Below are 18,602 nucleotides of genomic sequence, written 5' to 3'. Positions count from 1 at the left end.
CCTCAGTTACTGGGTCTGTAAAATGGAGATGGTTATAGCATTGACTTCACAGGGCTGTTGTGAGGATTAATTGAGAATTAATTCAGAAGAATGAGAAGAGCTCAATATATATTAGCTTTTATGTTAAGGCTGTTCAGGGCTGTTATGGTCCCTAGATGAATCCCAGATTACCCTGGGGTCCTAGCCCACAGGAAGGCCACAATATTACAGGCAAGAGAAAACATTCTTTTAAAAACAAAAGAGCAAACAAAAACCTGGAGGACAAAACTGATAGACCCCCTAACAAAGGCACGTACTAAATGGTGGATCTTTCCAGCAGAGTGGATCACCGCTGCCTGGAAGGATCCAGGGTGTCTCTATGGTAAAGGGGACACGTGTGTTAGGCTCCGAGGTATGCCTGATGTGTACCTACCAAAAATGCAAAGAAAGGGCTTTTGAGGTAGAGAGAACATTTGGAGCACAGAAGGAGTGGGAGGAATGTACAGAGCATGAAATTTCTTTGGTTAGAACACAGGATGCATGAGGACTGGAGGTGGAAGGTAAAATACAAATCATGTGCCTGATACTCAGCGCAGTACCTGGCCCATGGCTGGCACCTAGAATTCTCTTGAACCCATGTGCACTTGATCTTGTGCATACTGTCAGTCAGGTTTCTGCTAAGCTCTCCAGCCTCATCTTGCACCTTCTTTCTCCTCTTCCCCTGCCTCCACCCTTCCCCCGCCACACACACACTCAGGTCTAACTTTGCTAACATGTTTCAGTTCCTACAACTTGCTGAGCTTTTTCTTGTGTCTCAAACCTTTATGCATGTAGTTGGATAAGCCCCGAGTGTTCTCCTCACCACTAACTCCTGCTCGTTGTTCATCTTGGTTGATGTATCACCTTTTGCAAGAAGCCTTCTCTGACTGCTTATCACCTGTCGAACTAGATTGTGTCTCTCCCAGGTACTCCCATGGCAGCCATACTTCCCACATGCTAACACTTCCTGCATTTCATTTTACGTTGCTGAATCTCTGCGCCTGCTTCTTAAACCACTCCAGAATGAAAGCTCTGGCACAGTGAGGACTATATAACTTATTGGTTAAAAGTAGGGATTGAGAGGTACATATAAGCCTTCTTCTGAATCCTGGTACCTGCCATTTAGTACTTGAGTGATGTTGGACAAGTTACCTTATCTAGATAGCTCTCAACATTCTCGTCTGTATAATGGGAATAATAACAAAGCCTACTTTAAAGTCCTTAGCACAGCGCTTGTAATGTAATGAAAATATCATAAGCGCTCATCAAAACTTTGCTTGGTAGTGACAATCATACCCTCGGAGTCCTTACACCATACACTACTAATCGCATAAGTGTGCCACATATTTTCAGATGATTGGAACAATGCCTGCAGAAATGAAGGTGTAGGTGTGAGTAATTGAGGATTAAAAACAAATTCTCAATTTTATCTTGAGATAAAGTGTGAGAATTTTCTTGGGATAGAAAGATTTTATCTTTTTTTTTTTTAAGATTTTATTTATTTATTTGACAGACAGAGACCACAAGCAGGCAGAGAGGCAGGCAGAGAGACAGAAGGAAGCAGGCTCCCCGCAGAGCAGAGAGCCCGATGCGGGACTCGATCCCAGGACTCCGAGATCATGACCTGAGCCGAAGGCAGCGGCTTAACCCACTGAGCCACCCAGGCGCCCCAGAAAGATTTTATCTGCCTGGATACACGCCGATGTCACATTCTCATATATAGAAAAAATAGAACTAACATGTATTGATTGCTTACCTCATGCCATGCTCTCTGCTAATTTGCTTTCAGCATCTAGATTAATTCCCATGGGAGGAGGAAGATAGAGTTTACATAGGTTATATATCTGGCTCAAGGGCTATCAGCTAGTCAAGTGATTTAGCTGGGATTTAAACCCAGATCTGTTGACTTCCAAAGTCATGTTTGAACCCTTAAATCCATGTTGTCTTAACCCCACAAGAAGCTTGCACTGGTATATTTACATATTTTCACACAGAACTTATCACTGAACCCAGGCGAGATTTGTTTGTTTGATAATTTACGCTCCATTTCCATTTGTCCTAAGTATGGAAGCTTCTCACTGTGCCTTTGACCAATCAGATGAATGTAAATATCTTTGTGATATCTGCTGATCCAAGAAATATCCCCTGAGAACCCATTTCCAAGGTCAAGCTCTCTTATGCAGAATCTTGGGCCACTAAAGGAAATTGCTAATTTTTCCACTTTTATCCCATCTAAATCTTAGCTTCTGGTTAAATGTCGAATTAGTATTTCCCTTGAGACAATCTTGTTTTCTTTTTTTTAGAGGCATTCTCTGGGTCTGTGGACTAAGAGTGATAGTAGCAGTGATCACTAACATTTGTGTAACATTCACAATTTGCTAAGTACTATACTAATTGGTCAATATGCATTATTTCATTTGCTGCTCAGTATAGCCTTCTAAGGGACGTAACTGTTACACAACAAATGTGAAACTGAGCCCTAGTCTCAGAGCTAATGATTTGCAGAAGTGGGTCTCAGACTGGACTCCGTCTGACATAAACATCCATACTTTTAAGTGCTATAGATTTCTCCTCAGTTGTAAAATGTGAACCAAAATGCGATTTAACTTCTCATTCTTCCTGCATAATTAAATGAACACACTGCAATCCTGCAGCTTCTGTTAAATACCAGGCGGTACCTCAGAAGAAAAAGCAGACAGTAATCCAGTAGGGAGCACTTATATCTGCAGCATTCCAGGCAGGAAAACTGAATCAAATCCCATTTAGTAAAACCTTTTGGGACCAACAAATGTCTGACCACAGAAGCTTCCCAGAGAGCTGCTTCTCAGGGGACTTTGCGGGCACGATCCTCTTGATGAGGTCTCTGTGTGGCAATGCTGCGGGGAGGATAAAACAGTCTAAACACCGGGGAGACGGAGATTCATTACATTGGAAATGATATCCTAAATCACCAGCCTTAGAAACCAGTGGCCAGGGCATGTGAGGGTCTGCATAACCATCAGTTTTCTGGAAGATAGCTTCCTTCGGTCTGGGCAAACATTTGATGGCAGTTCTTTTCAGGGAGAGCAACCCCCCCAGAACGTGAGCCTTGGTTTACAGTTTTACACCCTCAAACCCAGACTCATCAGGGCTTTAGGGAAGGTTTGTTGCACCTTAACAATAGATACTTGGCATCTTCCCACATAACGGGCCGGTGATATTAGGGTAAATTATTTAGCCTGTATGAACAAGGAAAAGCTAACTGGCCCATGACGGGATCAAACCCATAACTTTGTTCTCTAATAGAAGTGTCTTTTTTTTTAAATTTTTAAATAAACATCTAATGTGTTTTTATCCCCAGGGGTACAGGTCTGTGACTCGCCAGGTTTACACATTTCCCAGCACTCATCATAGCACATACCCTTCCCAATGTCCATATCCCCACCACCCTCTCCCGTCCCTACTCCCCGCAGCAACCCTCAGTCTGTTTTTTGAGATTGAGTCTTTTATGGTTTGTCTCTCTACCGATCCCATCTTCTTTCATTTTTTCTTTTCCTACCCCCCAAACCCCCCATGTTGCATCTCCACTTCCTCATATCAGGGAGATCATATGATAGTTGTCTTTCTCTGATTGACTCACTTCGCTTAGCATAATACCCTCTAGTGCCATCCATGTCATCGCAAATGGCAAGATTTCATTTCTTTTGATGGCTGCATAGTATTCCATTGTGTATATATACCACATCTTCTTTATTCATTCATCCGTTGATGGACATCTAGGTTCTTTCCATAGTTTGGCTATTGTGGACATTGCTGCCATAAACATTCGGGTGCACGTACCCCTTCAGAACACCATGTTTGTATCTTTAGGATATATACCCAGCAGTGCAATCGCTGGGTCATAGGGTAGCTCTATTTTCAGTTTCTAATAGAAGTGTCTTAAGGGGTGCCTGGGTGGCTTATTTGGTTAAGCAACTGCCTTTGGCTCAGGTCATGATCTCAGGGTCCTGGGATGGAGCCTTGAATCAGGCTCCCTGCTCTTCAGGGAGCCTGCTCTCCCTCTCCCTCTCCCTCTGTCGCTCCCCTTGCCTGTGCTCTCCTTTCTCTCTCTGTCAAATAAATAAATAAAACCTTTAAAAAAAAGGCATCTTAAAACAACCAAACTAACCCTTTCGAAGTATGGATATAAATAATGCCTTTTTCCTGCAAACAGTCATTAATATTTCCCTCCTCATTCCTTCATAGGATGACTCTTCTCCATTCCAAGGGTCACTAATTAATCTGACACAATTCCAAATTGATGCTTCCAGAATTTTATCTCCAGCTCACTCTGTCTCTGCCTTGTCTAAAAGCTACAGAAACATTCTCTAATCTTAAAATTTTTTTTTAAAAATGAATAAAGCCCTTCTTTTAGTCACCTTAACTCAGAGATATCGAACTTTCTCACTCATTACACTATTCAACAGCAATGTTCATTATTTTATTTTTGTTATAAAAACCAGTGTGTTGGGGTGCCTGGGTGGCTCAGTGGGTTAAGCCTCTGCCTTTGGCTCAGGTCATGGTCTCAGGATCCTGGGATTGAGCCTGGCATCTGGCTCTCTGCTCGGTGGGGAGTCTGCTTCCCCTCTCTCTCTCTGCCTGCCCCTCTGCCTATTTGTGATCTCTCGCTCTGTCAAATAAATAAATAAATAAAATCTTAAGGGGGAAAAAAAAATTGTGTTAAAGCAAAAGGATGAAATTATCACCATCCTGCAACTAGTTAGATATAATCTTTATATTATTTTAGAATATATACCTCTATCCCTTATCTGTGTATACAGAAATGTTTTTAAACAAAATATAGGGTCTGGGTGCCTGGGTGACTCAGTCGGTTAAGTGTCTGCCTTCTGCTCAGGTCATGATCTTGGGGTCCTGGGATCTAGCCCCACATCGGCTCTCTGCTCAGCGGGGAGCCTGCTTCTTCCTTTTCCTCTGCCTGCTGCTCCCCCCTACTTGTACCATCTCTCTTTCTTGCTCTTTCTCTGTCAAATAAGTAAATAAAATCTTTTAAAAATAGGGTGATTTATAAAATCACTTTATAAAATCATTTATAAAAAATGGTGATTTATACTGTATTTTACTTAAAAACGTAAAATCTTTTTCCATGTTGTTAAATATTCTTATATTCTTAGAACAGTAAGGGACATTCATTAGCCTACTCCCAAACCCTTCACTGTGGCCCCCACACCATTCTAAGCACCCGGCAAGTAATGTCTGAGACAAACTTCACATTAATGCTATGGGAAAGACAGGGGCGCCTGGGTGGCTCAGTGGGTTAAAGCCTCTGCCTTCAACTCAGGTCATGGTCTCAGGGTCCTGGGATCGAGCCCCACATCGGGTTTTCTGCTCAGTGGAAAGCCTGCTTCCTCCTGTCTCTCTCTGTCTGCCTCTCTGCCTACTTGTGATCTGTCAAATAAATAAATAAATCTTAAAAAAAAATGCCATGGGAAAGACAAATATCATATGTACTTTATAGGCAAACAAAATGAGACTCAGAGACATAAAGTATCTTGCCCAAAGTTATACAGCTTGTGAGAGAAGGCAGAATTTGAACTGGAGACTTTTGTCTTTAAAGCCACTTTTTATCCAGTTTTAATACTGTAGGATATACAAATGTAATATATTATGACTATATTGTAGAACAACAGCAGAACCCCCATGATGTCCCGGTGAACTCTGTGAGTCTCAATTTGACTGAACTGATCCCAGATGTTAAATGCTAAATGTGATGCACTGTTTTAGGTCTTTTTCCCCTGCTGCTAGTCAAACACAATCATTAACACAGTCAGGAAGTAAAATGTTGCATCTGAGATAAATGCCATGTTCATGTTCCTTTTTTCCCCCCTCTGCTTGTGTAATAGACGAATTTTGTCATTCATGTGACAGAAGTTTTATTTCTCAGGAATAAAACACGGGTAGATTCACATGCCTCCAGGGGGGTTGTGTGCTGATGTGGAGCTCAGCACCCAGCAGGCACACAAATGGCAATTTCCTCCCCAACTATATTTCTAGTAACCTTACTTTCCTTACCACCTAAAGCGGTTTCTCCAGGCTTCAGCAGCCTAACGGTGAAGTAAGTGTTGGACACTGGTAACAAACAGTATTTCTCCGTGTGTCTGCCCATTCATTATTATGAGTCCTCCATCCGTCTGTAAAGATTCCCTCAGTCATTCCAAGGAGAGTTGCTCACAGTCTCCTCTCATACCAAAGACTGCCAACTGGTTTCCTCCTTGCATGTTCAAACTTATTCCCATGGCTCTGTGGAGACATGGGATGTCTCTGAGGGTGGCTCCATTCTTGGGGCCTCCAAGCAAACATATGGAGTTTTAAGAGGACTGTGGGGCCCAGCAACTGAGAAGCACCAATGGTTTCCTGTCCTCTGTGGAATTACTGAAGTCTCAAAACTACTTTTGTATGTTATGGTATTGGAGAAAACCCAGTTCTCCACTGGAAGATTTTTCTCCATAAACTGTAGTAGATCAGAGTCGGTAGGGGTGTAGGGCCAGATTCCCTCCTCCCGCGGGTCTGAGTTTCAGCCTTTTTGTCAAGTTGTGGTGTGACTGTGGGCAAGGACTTAATTTCTCTCTGCCTGGGTTTCTTCATCTGGGTCTTGTTCTTCTTCACTTTATAAAGTGGGGCTAATGATAGTCCTTACCTCATGGGGTTCTACTAGTCCAAAAAAGGGCTCAGTATTTTTTGGCCACTGGTACTATTAAGTTCAAACTGGTTTAGGCTTCCAAAATAATGAAGAGATTTTACTTTGCTGTTTGAGTTTGTACTGGCAGCCCCTCTCCCTAAGACTCAGCCATGAGCTTGAAGATGCTATGAGTAGTAAGCACTCAGCTTTATTCAGAAATGCCCTGCTTTCCAACTCTGAGGCACTAACCTTAAATTATATTTGTGTGTCTTACTACTGCTTTCTTAGGATTCTCCCTTACTAGCTAGCTCCACAGTTCCTTTGAGCATATCAGTCTTATTGAGATGGTTCCAGCAGGCATCCGAATAGACTCAGATAAGTCTGTATGTTTTCAATTCTTAGCTAAGGTTAACTTTAAAGTTAACTTTAAAATTAACTTTTAAAGTTAATTCTTGCTAAAGTTAACTCTTGGTTCAAGAGGGAAATAAGAATTCTCTCCCTGCACTCTCATATACAAGCAAGGACTTACTTTGTTTCAGCATCAGAAACCTTCCATTATAATTTGCTTATAAAACCAACTTTGTAAAGTTGACTTCTTTTCTTTTAAGATTTATTTATTTATTTGAGAGAGAGAGAGAGAGAGAGAACTGAGAGAGTGGGTGGGGGAAGGTAGAGGCAAAGGGAGAGAGAATGTCAAGCAGACTCTGTGCTCAGCACCGAGCTCAACTCCTGGTTCTATCTCACCACCCTGAGATCATGACCCCAGCCAAAACCAAGAGTTGGACACTCAACTGACTGAAGAACCCAGGCACCCCTTGACTTCTAAGTCTCTTACAAATATACTTTGTCACTGGAGTTTCAACAGAACATCACTGTGAGATGGTAATCTCTTACAGAAAACCTTCCAAATAATCTTTCAATGTCGTTAATTGGTTCTTCTTGAATTACCTGAGGATGGAATTCAAGACTAATAAAAACATTTACTTCAGTAGTTTATTAAGGAACACTTATTTATGTGACTTCTAGATAGTAGATCATCTATGCATTTTTTGTTCTTATTTAAATTATTAGGCAATCCACATAAGCTAATCTTGCATCAACTTTAAAAGATTTAATTTTTAATTTTTTTTTCTAGATAAAACTTGATCACAAGGATTCTTTTCTAAGGGTAAAGTTGAAGTAGCACCTCCAAGACAAAAACAACATTAACCCCTTCACCAATAATTCATTTGAATCTAAATCTCTTTCCCTTCTCTCTTTCTTACTTTCTTGATCTTTCTTAATATTGAAAAAGCACTCTTTCAGCGCTTGCTTTGTACATATTAGGAAATTTTAAATCTGAGATCAGACTCTATTGTTATCTTGTGAACCATAAAATCTTTTTATACAATCTCTTTTGATCAACACATCAGTGAAAATTCCCATCTCAGTTATGGTAAGCTCCATGCATGTTTACAGGAAGTCAAACACTCCTGTGGAAGTATGGCTATAATTTCCATGTTAAGTTATCCCACCCATTTGGAAGCAGCACAATTTCTTAGAAGCTGAGACACAACAATAATAATAATAATTACCAACTGAGTGATTACTACCTGCACCCCACCGGGCTGAATAGCTACAATAATCTCACAGTAAACTAATGATGCAGATAGTATTATTATTCCAGTTTTCTAGATAAGGAAACTGAGGCTTAGGGAAGTTAAATATGGCACTGGTGTGGCTTCACGTCCAGATACGAATAGTGTCTTCTAATTCTGATGAGGCTGTGAGAGCTAGAGCAACTGAAAACGTCACTGTCATGAGGCGTCCATTTGGTGTCATGGGTACATAAACATAGTGGCCAGAATACATTGTAATGAATGAGGTCATGTGCCCTGGTCAGCCCGCCAGGCACAGAAGCATTGCTTCCCCAGTGCACCTTTCTTGGGCTTATCAATCTTATGATATGCAAGGAACCACTCTGAGTGGAGCAGGGGCCTCCTTCTAAGCAGAACATTGGTGAAAACAATGCCTTGAGGATGCAGTGAAACAAAACCTTAGACTGGCTTTACTCTAGATGAAAGGAAGGAGAGCTGCCCCACCAGGCTTGCAAGGGACTGGTCAGTTGGGACTGCTCCTGTTGAGCAAAGACTTCAGGTTGGCAGCAAGTCTAGGAAGCTGAATTGTTACAAACGAAGGAGGACTCTTTGGACGGCAGCCCCATTTTAGATGAGCAGTCCCACCACTAATTGATTGAAAGGCAATCAGTTCTGTGCTCAACAGGAGCATGTCCTCAGTCGATCCACAGTCGGCCTTTTCAGCCACAACTGTTGACATTTGATGTCATTTTCTCATCAAGTATACCTTCTCGGAAAATAAAAGATAGTAAGCAATACAAAAGCTGGAATGAAAGGATTCCTTTGCCAGCCCCGCAGGCTCTTAATCCTGCCTGTCCGGAGCGACTTATTTATACTGCAGGAACTTATGATGTGTTTAGTACATTGAAAAGTTGTTTTCATTTATTTTTAAATGAGACCTTCTGAAAAGGATTCTGCTCTGAAGAAAGAAACAATTGGAAAAAGGCTTAGAGGCGGAGATACTGGTGTGTGAATCTGCTCTGTGGGGAGTGGGGAAGCTGAGCCCTATAATATCTTACCCTCCCTTCCATTTCTAAAAAGTTTGCTCTGCCATGACAGTTGGCAGAAACTTTTTAAGATTTTCTTTTTTTTGGCTTAAAAATACTCTTTTTAGAATCCCAAGTGATTCCTTCACTTAAGCCATATTGTTGTGTATTTCTGCATTTACTGTGAATTCTATTGGAAATGATGATGATCCTCTGAGAGGGGGCTAGAAAAAAAAATGTGGTTTCTCTCTTAGAGGAAGGAAATACATTTTCCTTTGGAGCTGCTCTGCTCTGCAGACCCACAGGAATATGTTAATGACCCTGAAAAGTGAATTTGTTTCTGAAGAAACACTGTTCTGTGGTCTCTGGGAATTTAGCTTATTTGTAAAAATGGCAAGACTGGTCCTAGAATTCATCACTAAGACCAAATATGGAATATAAATTAAGGAAACTGAGAATGAAATATATGTGATAATACCCTTGCTAATATCAGTATGTATAATTTCCTCTTATTGTTTGCTGGATTATTATACCTGTTCATTGTACTAGTTTGAAAGCCCTTATAAAATAAGTTATGAAAGTTCAAATCCTTAAGAAATAGTGAGATTACAGAACATTTTTACTTCTGGACATCCCTAGGTCTCACGATGCTGTAAGGTGCCAGAGTATTACCACAGGAAAGAAGAGAACTGTGGTGCCTTTAGTTTCAGGTGCCAGTCAGTCCCTGAGGGACGGTCCTAGAAAGTCTGCAGTTCTTGCAGGATTTCCTTCATGTGGAAGACCAGAGGGGGCTCTCGGAGAAAGAATAGGCTGAAGAGTGGGTACAGGGCAGCTAGAGGCTGGACATTTTTAGGTGTCAGAAGTGATGGAGTCAGTAGAATAGAACTGAGTCCTGACTCTGTACGTATTAGGCAAACAAATGCTCTAAAATTCAGTGTCCTCACTTTTTTTTTTCTTTTTCTTTATGCCTTGGGATGTTTCTTTATATTTAAAATGGAGATATTAGTACTCTCCTCTTATTACATTATGTAATTATGTAATAACATTAGTATTAATAAAAATGGATGCATTTTTGTCAAATCATACATTTTACAAGAATGTGGTTTTTAAACTATAGGAAAAATGAGTTCTTATTTGTAGTCTGCCAAAAACTGAACACATATTAGTTTATGTCCAGATTCTAGAAATGTAGAGTAGTTGATATTTAACTCACTAGTTGGCCTTGGTAGATAACGCAACATCATGATATAATTACTAATCGAATTTAAAGATCAGTGAATTTAGCTTTCCTGTACCATATGGGATGCTTCCTAGCATGGATAGCTTTTAATGTTACCCATATTTTGACTTCTAATGGATGAAAGAGGTATTGTGGTTGAGTACGAACGTTGGAGTCACTTGACTGAACTTTGGGGTCAAATAAAGATGGGTATGAAGCCAGATTTTGATAATTATTGAATGTATGACAAAGTACTTAATCCTCAGAAGCTCAGTTTCCTCACCTGTAGAACAAAGGTACATATCCCTATCTTCCAGATTTTTTAAAGAGATAATACATATAAACTACTGGTAAAATAAAAGATATATACAACGAGGATGATGACCATGAAAGTTGATTCTACTTAGTAAGCCCAGATGCTGGCATAAACAAGCAGAGGTACCCACCACTACACCCACTGGCAGCCTCTTTGTTCTGGGACGCCTTGGAATGCAGGAGTCAAGTGAACAGGCTTTGGCTTACACAGCTTAACTTCAGCTCGGGATTGCCATTTATTATTGGTAAATGGTGGTTAATTCAGTTACATTATTTACATCGAATACACATCTGTGCATGTTTACAATAGATTGCGTACTTTTTTCTCAGACTATTCATTGTATCTTGGGGCTAACTCATCTCAAATGGCTAAACATTAATTCCTTGTTATATTAGTTCACTAAGTTATTTATCTTACCACATTAATTATACTTCTGAGAACTTCACCTCTTGCCTTACACAGAAGGGCAGGTGAATAAATGGATTAACCCCTGGGTGGTAGCTGGCCAGTTCAGACCCACCCGTGATCGATACAGATTGAAGGAGGTCAAATTTCTAATATCTGTTAGTTGGTCCTCAGTGACATTTTGAACATTTGGACATTCGTCACCATTTTGGATACTGCTAGGCCATGAAAGGCATACTCTTGCTAAAGAGGATGAGATGAAATTAATATAAGGCTACAGCAGAAGAAGCACATTTGGTCCATAGGTTGACCTCTCCATTAGGAAGCCTTAATAGAACTCAGTCTAAAGACTCACCAAGCATTTCCCATATATCTGTGGGTAATTTGTACTTTGGGCAGTTTTCCTATAGAAGGAAAGAATAAAGTCCTCTTGATTCAGAAACTCTGGATAACAGCCTGATATTGTGAGAACATTCAACAGACTGAATTTCAAGATTAGTCTCATCGGTCTTTATTGCCATTAAGTCAAGGTGAATGAAATAAAAGACCATCATACGTAACCTTCTTTGTTTCTTAGCTACTCAAACATTTTAAGATCAGATTCCTTTTACTATATCTTTTCAAGTGAAACCAAGTACAGATCCAGAAAAACAACACGTAAACTATACTGAATGTGGAAAGGGTTCTTCATAGGTGAAAAAAAATTCAATAAAATGTTGGCTATACCCTATTCTTAGAGAAACCCCTGAGTGGTCTACTGAAACCAGTTCACTGCATGTCAACATCTACTTCTGTGGAAACCAGAAGCTTCGGATCTTGTGCTTTCCCTGGTTTCTCCCTTTTCCTTTAATAAATATTCCTTGTGTTCCCTCACCCACTAATTAGTGTCACCATGTGCCTATATTGCTAACAGTTTAAAGAGAGCAGTTCCTTTGAAAATATAATCTCCTTTTAAATGCATCATCATTTTGAAGTGGTCTCATAAATTTTGTTGCTGATTTGGGATCTTAAACGGTATATTTATTTATATTAAAGTCTGCCTGCTGTTCATCTCAAAGATATTATATTTGTATAGTTAACAGAAATGATGAGCCAAATTTAATTTTCTTTCTACTCTAGAATGCTTTGTATCTTGTAATCACCATTGATTGCCTACTTACTAGTCAGAATCAATAAAAGGAGTAGATGTAAAATTGCCCAATCTCATGTTTTATAATATAATAGTCTAGTCAAAATGGAGGGTACTAATAGCATTCAGCTGCATAGACATTATCTGATAATGACAGTGTGTATAGCTCAGATTACAAGAGGAACAAATTAAGGTTGGGAGCTCAAATATTAGACTTTATTTTATTTAGGATGAATTTTATGCACAAACCCATCAGAATATGTGCTTTTACTGTTTTATGGATAATAATATAATTTTTATTAACCTTTCATCATTTTAATTGCATTTCCTTTCGGGGACCACTAATTCTATTTTACTTTTGTCTCAAGATATTTGCCTAAAATCCATCAATATGAGATTATGAAAACATTAAAGCATATAGACCTATGCTGAGAATAACAGTTTTCAATTTCAGGTTTGTGTAAGTCAGCAAAACCTTGGGGATAAAAGATAAGAAATATTACCAGGCAGTTGGAGACTTAGTCAACTACTTCTTAAGCATTTGCACTTCCCTATTTGTTGTGCTTTATGGGTCCCAGAAAAATATTTCATTGAGCTTAAATATTTCTAAAATGATTGCTGTTTTATATGAAGTCTCTTAAACTCTGGTATCCCACTGAAAGTTGCCTTTGGATCATTTAATAGCATTCAAAATTTTAGGTCCTTAAGCAAGCCTCCTTGATTATGGTTTTGAAAAAGAAATGCAATGGGTATAATTTTAAAGCCCATCCAAAAAGGAGTCATACTGAGAAAAATCAATCTTAACAATTGATAAAATACATCCTCTATTGGAAAAGAAATGTGCTTACGGCATTCTGGAAAACATGAAGCATGGTAGTCAAGTTCTTTTAGTGTGTTCCCTGACAAACATAGTCTTTTACTGTTTCCTACATCTAGAAGCAAGAATTCCTCCCCAGACAGCTTTCCAATACACTGGTTAGGGAGTGTACTCATTTGTAGATTGTGATTACAGTTGTCTGTTGCCTATTCAGGACTGTTAATGAATACGAGCATCGGGTTTTTTATGTTTTTCCCATTCTTTTGCTTCCTTTTATATTAAGTTATACTCAGTGGAAGCCACCAAATGAGAACCACCTTTCCATCTCACATGCTTATCTTCACTGGTGCGTAATCTGAAGAAGTACAGGATTTTTGTGTCAGAGTTAGAGGTGCATTGGATCAAAGGGCAAAGAAGAACCTGTGTTAATGTTTGCCTATGTTGTTCTGTCACTCTATACTCTGGAGATAGGCCTTTTAGGTAATTTATTTTTATCTCTATATGGGGTAAAAGTTTGTAATAGAGAAGGAATAACTTTAAAATTTAATAACATAATGAAATAATAGTCCAGGGATGTTAAGAGATGATCAAGAAAACCTTTTTCTTTTTTTTCCCAGACATATATGGTCAATGAAAATCCTATTTAATGCTTATTGAGTTCTTACTAGGTTCTAAATGCTGTATGTGTTACATCTTTTGAACTGCGGTGCTATTCCATAAAGTAGGCTCCATTTCCACCCTATGGTACAGACAAGAAAACTGGTGTGCCCAAAGGTTAAGTAACACGACTAAAGTGATATAGCTGAAAATGACAGAGGAAATACTTGAATTTCTTCTCTACCGTACTTAACAGCACACTAATTCCCAGAGAAGCCCAAGGTCAGCTGGCCCCCCTTGGACAAAACACTGATAGTCAGGAATTACTATCTTCCATTGAATAAAAGCTAATGATTAAAATGAGGATGCTGCTACTGAACCCACAGCTTCCAAATTTGTCAATATTCAAACTGCTTGTGCAGTATCAAGCCTCACCTGTGGGACAAAGAGGCAGGACACAGGAAGGTTGGGTAAGGCCTCCAGCAAAGGATAGTGGATAAGCACAAAATGAAAGCCGCCCTTGGGAAATAACAGCAGCTGAATTTTATTGAGCAATTCTGTGTGCTAGGCCCAATGCAATGCAATGCCTTATTTAATGTTACCTTCTTATAATTATTCCAATTTTATCAATGCAGCAAGTGGGATTTAAAATGGTTGGGCAATTTCTCAGGTTTGCATAGCTGCTGAAAGACAATAGCAGAACTCAAACTTGATTTGTCTGAATTCAAAGGGCTTTGCTCTGGAACTTCTGGTTTACCCCTGACATTTAAAGACTTTGAAGTCGTTACTTCTGTCCTTGCAACAAAAATTTGGACAAGGTGAAAATCCATGGATTTCCTTGGACCCATAAGAGATGAAGTTACAAAGCAAATTGTTACCCCCAAATTAAGAAAGACAGGCTCATTCAGAGAGAAACACATAAGATCTGCACATCTGCAGCAGAAACCAGTGGAGCCCTGAACTGGTAGGAACACTTATATGATCATTTTGATAAATTACTGGATGCTGACTGTGGAATGGCATGAGTGTGAGAAATTCTGGGGAACCTCAATCTCAAAAACTCCACCACAGATCCAATAGACTCTACTTTTAGAAATCCTGTGGGACTCTGAGAGTAAACAGTCCATCACTGCTTTGGCAGGGAGTAATTGTTGTGAAATATGCCCAGAGCTTTCTTCATAACAGTGGCTCTTATCTGTGGCTCAGCTAAGGAAAGGGCAGTCTTCCCATTCTAGATCCTTCTAGCCTTCTGGTTTTGCCTAAGGGATGGCAGGAGGTTGTTCACTGGAGTCAAGTGTTCAAGGAACTATCTTGTGAGCCCTGCAACCAAGATAGGATGTAGGGAAAGGGGGAGAAAATAAGCTATGCCACTAGGGTAATGCTACAGCCCAAGTGAAAAGGGCTCATTAAAGCACTGAGATGTCACTGAATATTACAAAATGCTCCCATTCCTCATACCCTGCCACCACACCAACCAGTATAATAACCGTGAATTGTAGGTGAAAAAACTGTAAGACACAGACTCCCAAAGTCAAGAGGGAAGACAGAAAGAAGGACACTCATATATATTTACCTACATGCATACACCTATAGAAAACATTAAACACAGACCAACTTCTAGCCAGAATCCTCTCACTAAAGAATGATTTACATCAGTTCCTATTTTTGATACAACATATCTAACTTTCAGGAAAAAAAATAAATAAAGGTATGCCAAAAAGCAAGAACAAACAGTCTGAAGAGACAATGTAGTCATCAGAACCATACATAGATGTTAGAATTATTAGACAAGGAATTTAAAACAACCATGACTAATATATGGAGTGCTCTAATGGAAAAAATACACAACATAGAAAAACAGGTGGTAGAAGAGGCAGAATACTGCCCCCCTTTCATGCCAGAGTGTCTACATCCTCATCCCCAGAAGCTATGAATATATTATCTTAAATGTCAAAAGGAATTTTGGAGATGTCATTAAGTCAAGGGCCCTGAAATAGATTATCCCAGATTATCCAATTAGGTGCAACATGCTCAGAAGAGTCCTTAAAAGTGGAAGAGGGAGGCAAAAGAGGAAATCAGAGTGACACAGTATGAGAAGGACTCAACTGCGCCTGCTAATTTTAAAGATGGAGAAGGAGACCATGAACTAAGGAATGCAGGCAACTTCTAGAACCTGGAAAAGGCAAGGAAAGGGATTATTCCCTTGATCCTCCAGAAGATAATACTGCATTTCCTGCATCTTGATTTTAGCCCAATGAGACCTTTCAGAAGTGCACAGAAATAGCTTTGTGTTCTTTTTAGTAACTAAGTTTGATATACTTAGTTAAAGCAACCATGGAATACTAATGCAGATGGGTAATATAAGCAGAGGGTTGGAAATTCTAAGAAAGAATCAAAGGAAAGACTGGAAATTAAAAAAACAATTTAACCTAGGAGAAGAATGCTTTTCATGGGCTTGTATTAGACTTGAAACAGCTGAGGAATCAACAAGCTTGAAGATATATCAATAAAACCTTCCCAAACTGAAATACAAAGAACTAAAAAAGAATTAATTAAAAAAAAATAACAAACCAAACCAAACAAATAAAGAACAGAACAGACCATGAACTGTGAGACCCTTTCATAAGGTGCAAGTCACTCATAATCACAATGCCAGAAGGAGAAGGAAAAGTTCAAAAGAAAAACTTGTAATTCAAAAGAAAAAAGTTGTAATGGATTTTCCAAAAATAATGACACACAACTGACTCAGGAATCTGAGAACAAATCCCAAACACATGCATATTGAGGCATATTTTGTTCAAACTGTAGTAAGTTAAAGACAGAAAATCATGAAAAAAAGTCAGGGAGGATAAATACTTTCCCACCACTTATGGAGGAACAAGGAGCAAGAATTACAGTGGTTTTCCAATCAGAAATCATGCAAATCAAAGAGTATTTAAGTGAAATATTTAAGGTTGAAATATTTAAGGTTGAAAGAAAAAGAAAATCTACCAACCTTGAATTCTGTATCCTCCAAAAATATCCTAGAAAAGTAAAGGAGAAATAAACACTTTCTCAGACAAACAAAAACTGAGAGAATTTACCACCAACTGATTTACCCTGCAGGATATATAAAAGGCAGGAGGAAAATGATACAAGTCAGAAGCTTCATTCTACATTTAAAAAAGCTAGAGCATTGAAGATCAATAAAAGTAAAATAAATATTTTTAGTTCTTACTCTTAATATACAAGATAACTTTAGGGTAGTAATAGTAAGAATGTTTTGAGTGTATTAAGTGATTATAGTGTAGAGATCAGTGAAATGAAGAATCAGTGTCACCAGGGATAAGAGGGAGGAATTGGGAAAATTGTTGTAAGGTAGGTACCATACTATGTGTGAAGCCAGGAATACTCAGTGTTATTTGAAGATGGACTTATTGTAAGCATAAGTACAACACTGGAAAAAAAATTTAAAGCAAGTATAACTGATATACTAGGAGGATAGAAAATAGAAAAAGATGGGATGGGGAAGTATGAGGCAAGATTAAAAGTATGTTCTAATCATGTTTGTGATGTCTCTGCTTTGCCTAAAAACTCAAAATTAAGGCAGAGCTAAGATTCTGAGCTCAATCAAATATAAACTTATTCAAAGAGGACTAGGCAAATATACTCATATCTTTTAACCATGGTTAGTAAGTCAAAGTCCAAAAAGTAGGTGCTTAATAAATACTTACTGAATGAGGTCTGGCAGAGGGTTCACAGATAGGCAGACAGACTAAGACATTCAGGCTATTAAAGATTTGGGCAGAGAATCAGACACCAGGGCACTGAAAGCACAGAAAACAGAGTAAAGCAGGGAGATGATTATCCAGACAGTTTGGGCTTGAAGAACCCAGTCAGATTGTAATTGGAACAGAAAAGAGTTCTGGAAGCCCTGTATTGTCACTTAGGGTCAAAAGATGATTTACAATGCTCACTATGTTCCAGAAACTGTTTCGTATTAGGGATAAAAAGATGAATACATACGGTCCATACACTTAGGAAACTATAGTCAAGTAATGATTAACTACCATCTAAGTTCATTTATTCATTCAACACATGTTTCTGGAGTACCTACTCCATACCAAGCAATATCTAATTGCCAGAATGGGGTACATAAAGTGTTATAAAATCATAAGTGAAAGAAAAAAAACAGTCATATCTAGGATTGTGAAGGGAAGCACCATGAGATTTAGGACTAGAAGGAGGAATAATAAACCATGTCAGATAAGAACATGAATAGGCAACGTGAATGGCAGACATGGAGCATTAGCAATTTCTGGCTTAGCAAATTGTATGAATGTTTCAAACTCTGTCTGTCTCAAGTCAGTCCCAAGGATTATGTAGCTCGGGGCCCAAGGGCCAGATGAGACAATAAGAAACACTAGATCAGAATAGAAATGAAAGAGTAGGACAGGTCCTGACATCTCGTTTTGAGTTTAAATACCATGACCTACTCATGTTGCTACTACCATTTTGTTTTAAAAAATTAACACTGGAGATGGAAACAATTTAACAATTTAACATTCTTGATCCTGGAATTAAAAGTCTATTTTGTGGAGGAACATTAATTCTTGGCCCTATCCTTTGGAAAACTACAGTGATGATAGATAAACAATCCCTCAGCTGTGTAGAATGAAATTCAACCAAATGAGAGTTCATTATCTGTTATTAGGTCCTTCAGACCAGAGACTAAATTGGGTGTGTGACCTTCAGAGCTTGGTGTTTCATGGGACTAGAGAGAGAGAGAGTCCACCAATGAACTGGTGATCAGATTGGGTTAGAGTTGAGATGGGATGGGCACTCTAGAGTCGGACCTGTTTATG

The 18,602-nt window shown here is 39.0% G+C and overlaps 1 protein-coding gene across 7 annotated transcripts in view; it reads left to right on the top strand.

The window, feature by feature from the left end:
- The window catches only part of NTNG1 (netrin G1), a 344,911-nt gene that overhangs the window by 84,874 nt on the left and 241,435 nt on the right, over positions 1-18,602 (top strand). The window lies entirely within an intron of this gene.

Source organism: Lutra lutra, chromosome 4, assembly GCF_902655055.1.
Source record: "Lutra lutra chromosome 4, mLutLut1.2, whole genome shotgun sequence".
NCBI classification, from domain to species: domain Eukaryota; kingdom Metazoa; phylum Chordata; class Mammalia; order Carnivora; family Mustelidae; genus Lutra; species Lutra lutra.
Note: the sequence above shows the minus strand (reverse complement) of the source record. Positions and strands in the feature narration are given on the sequence as shown.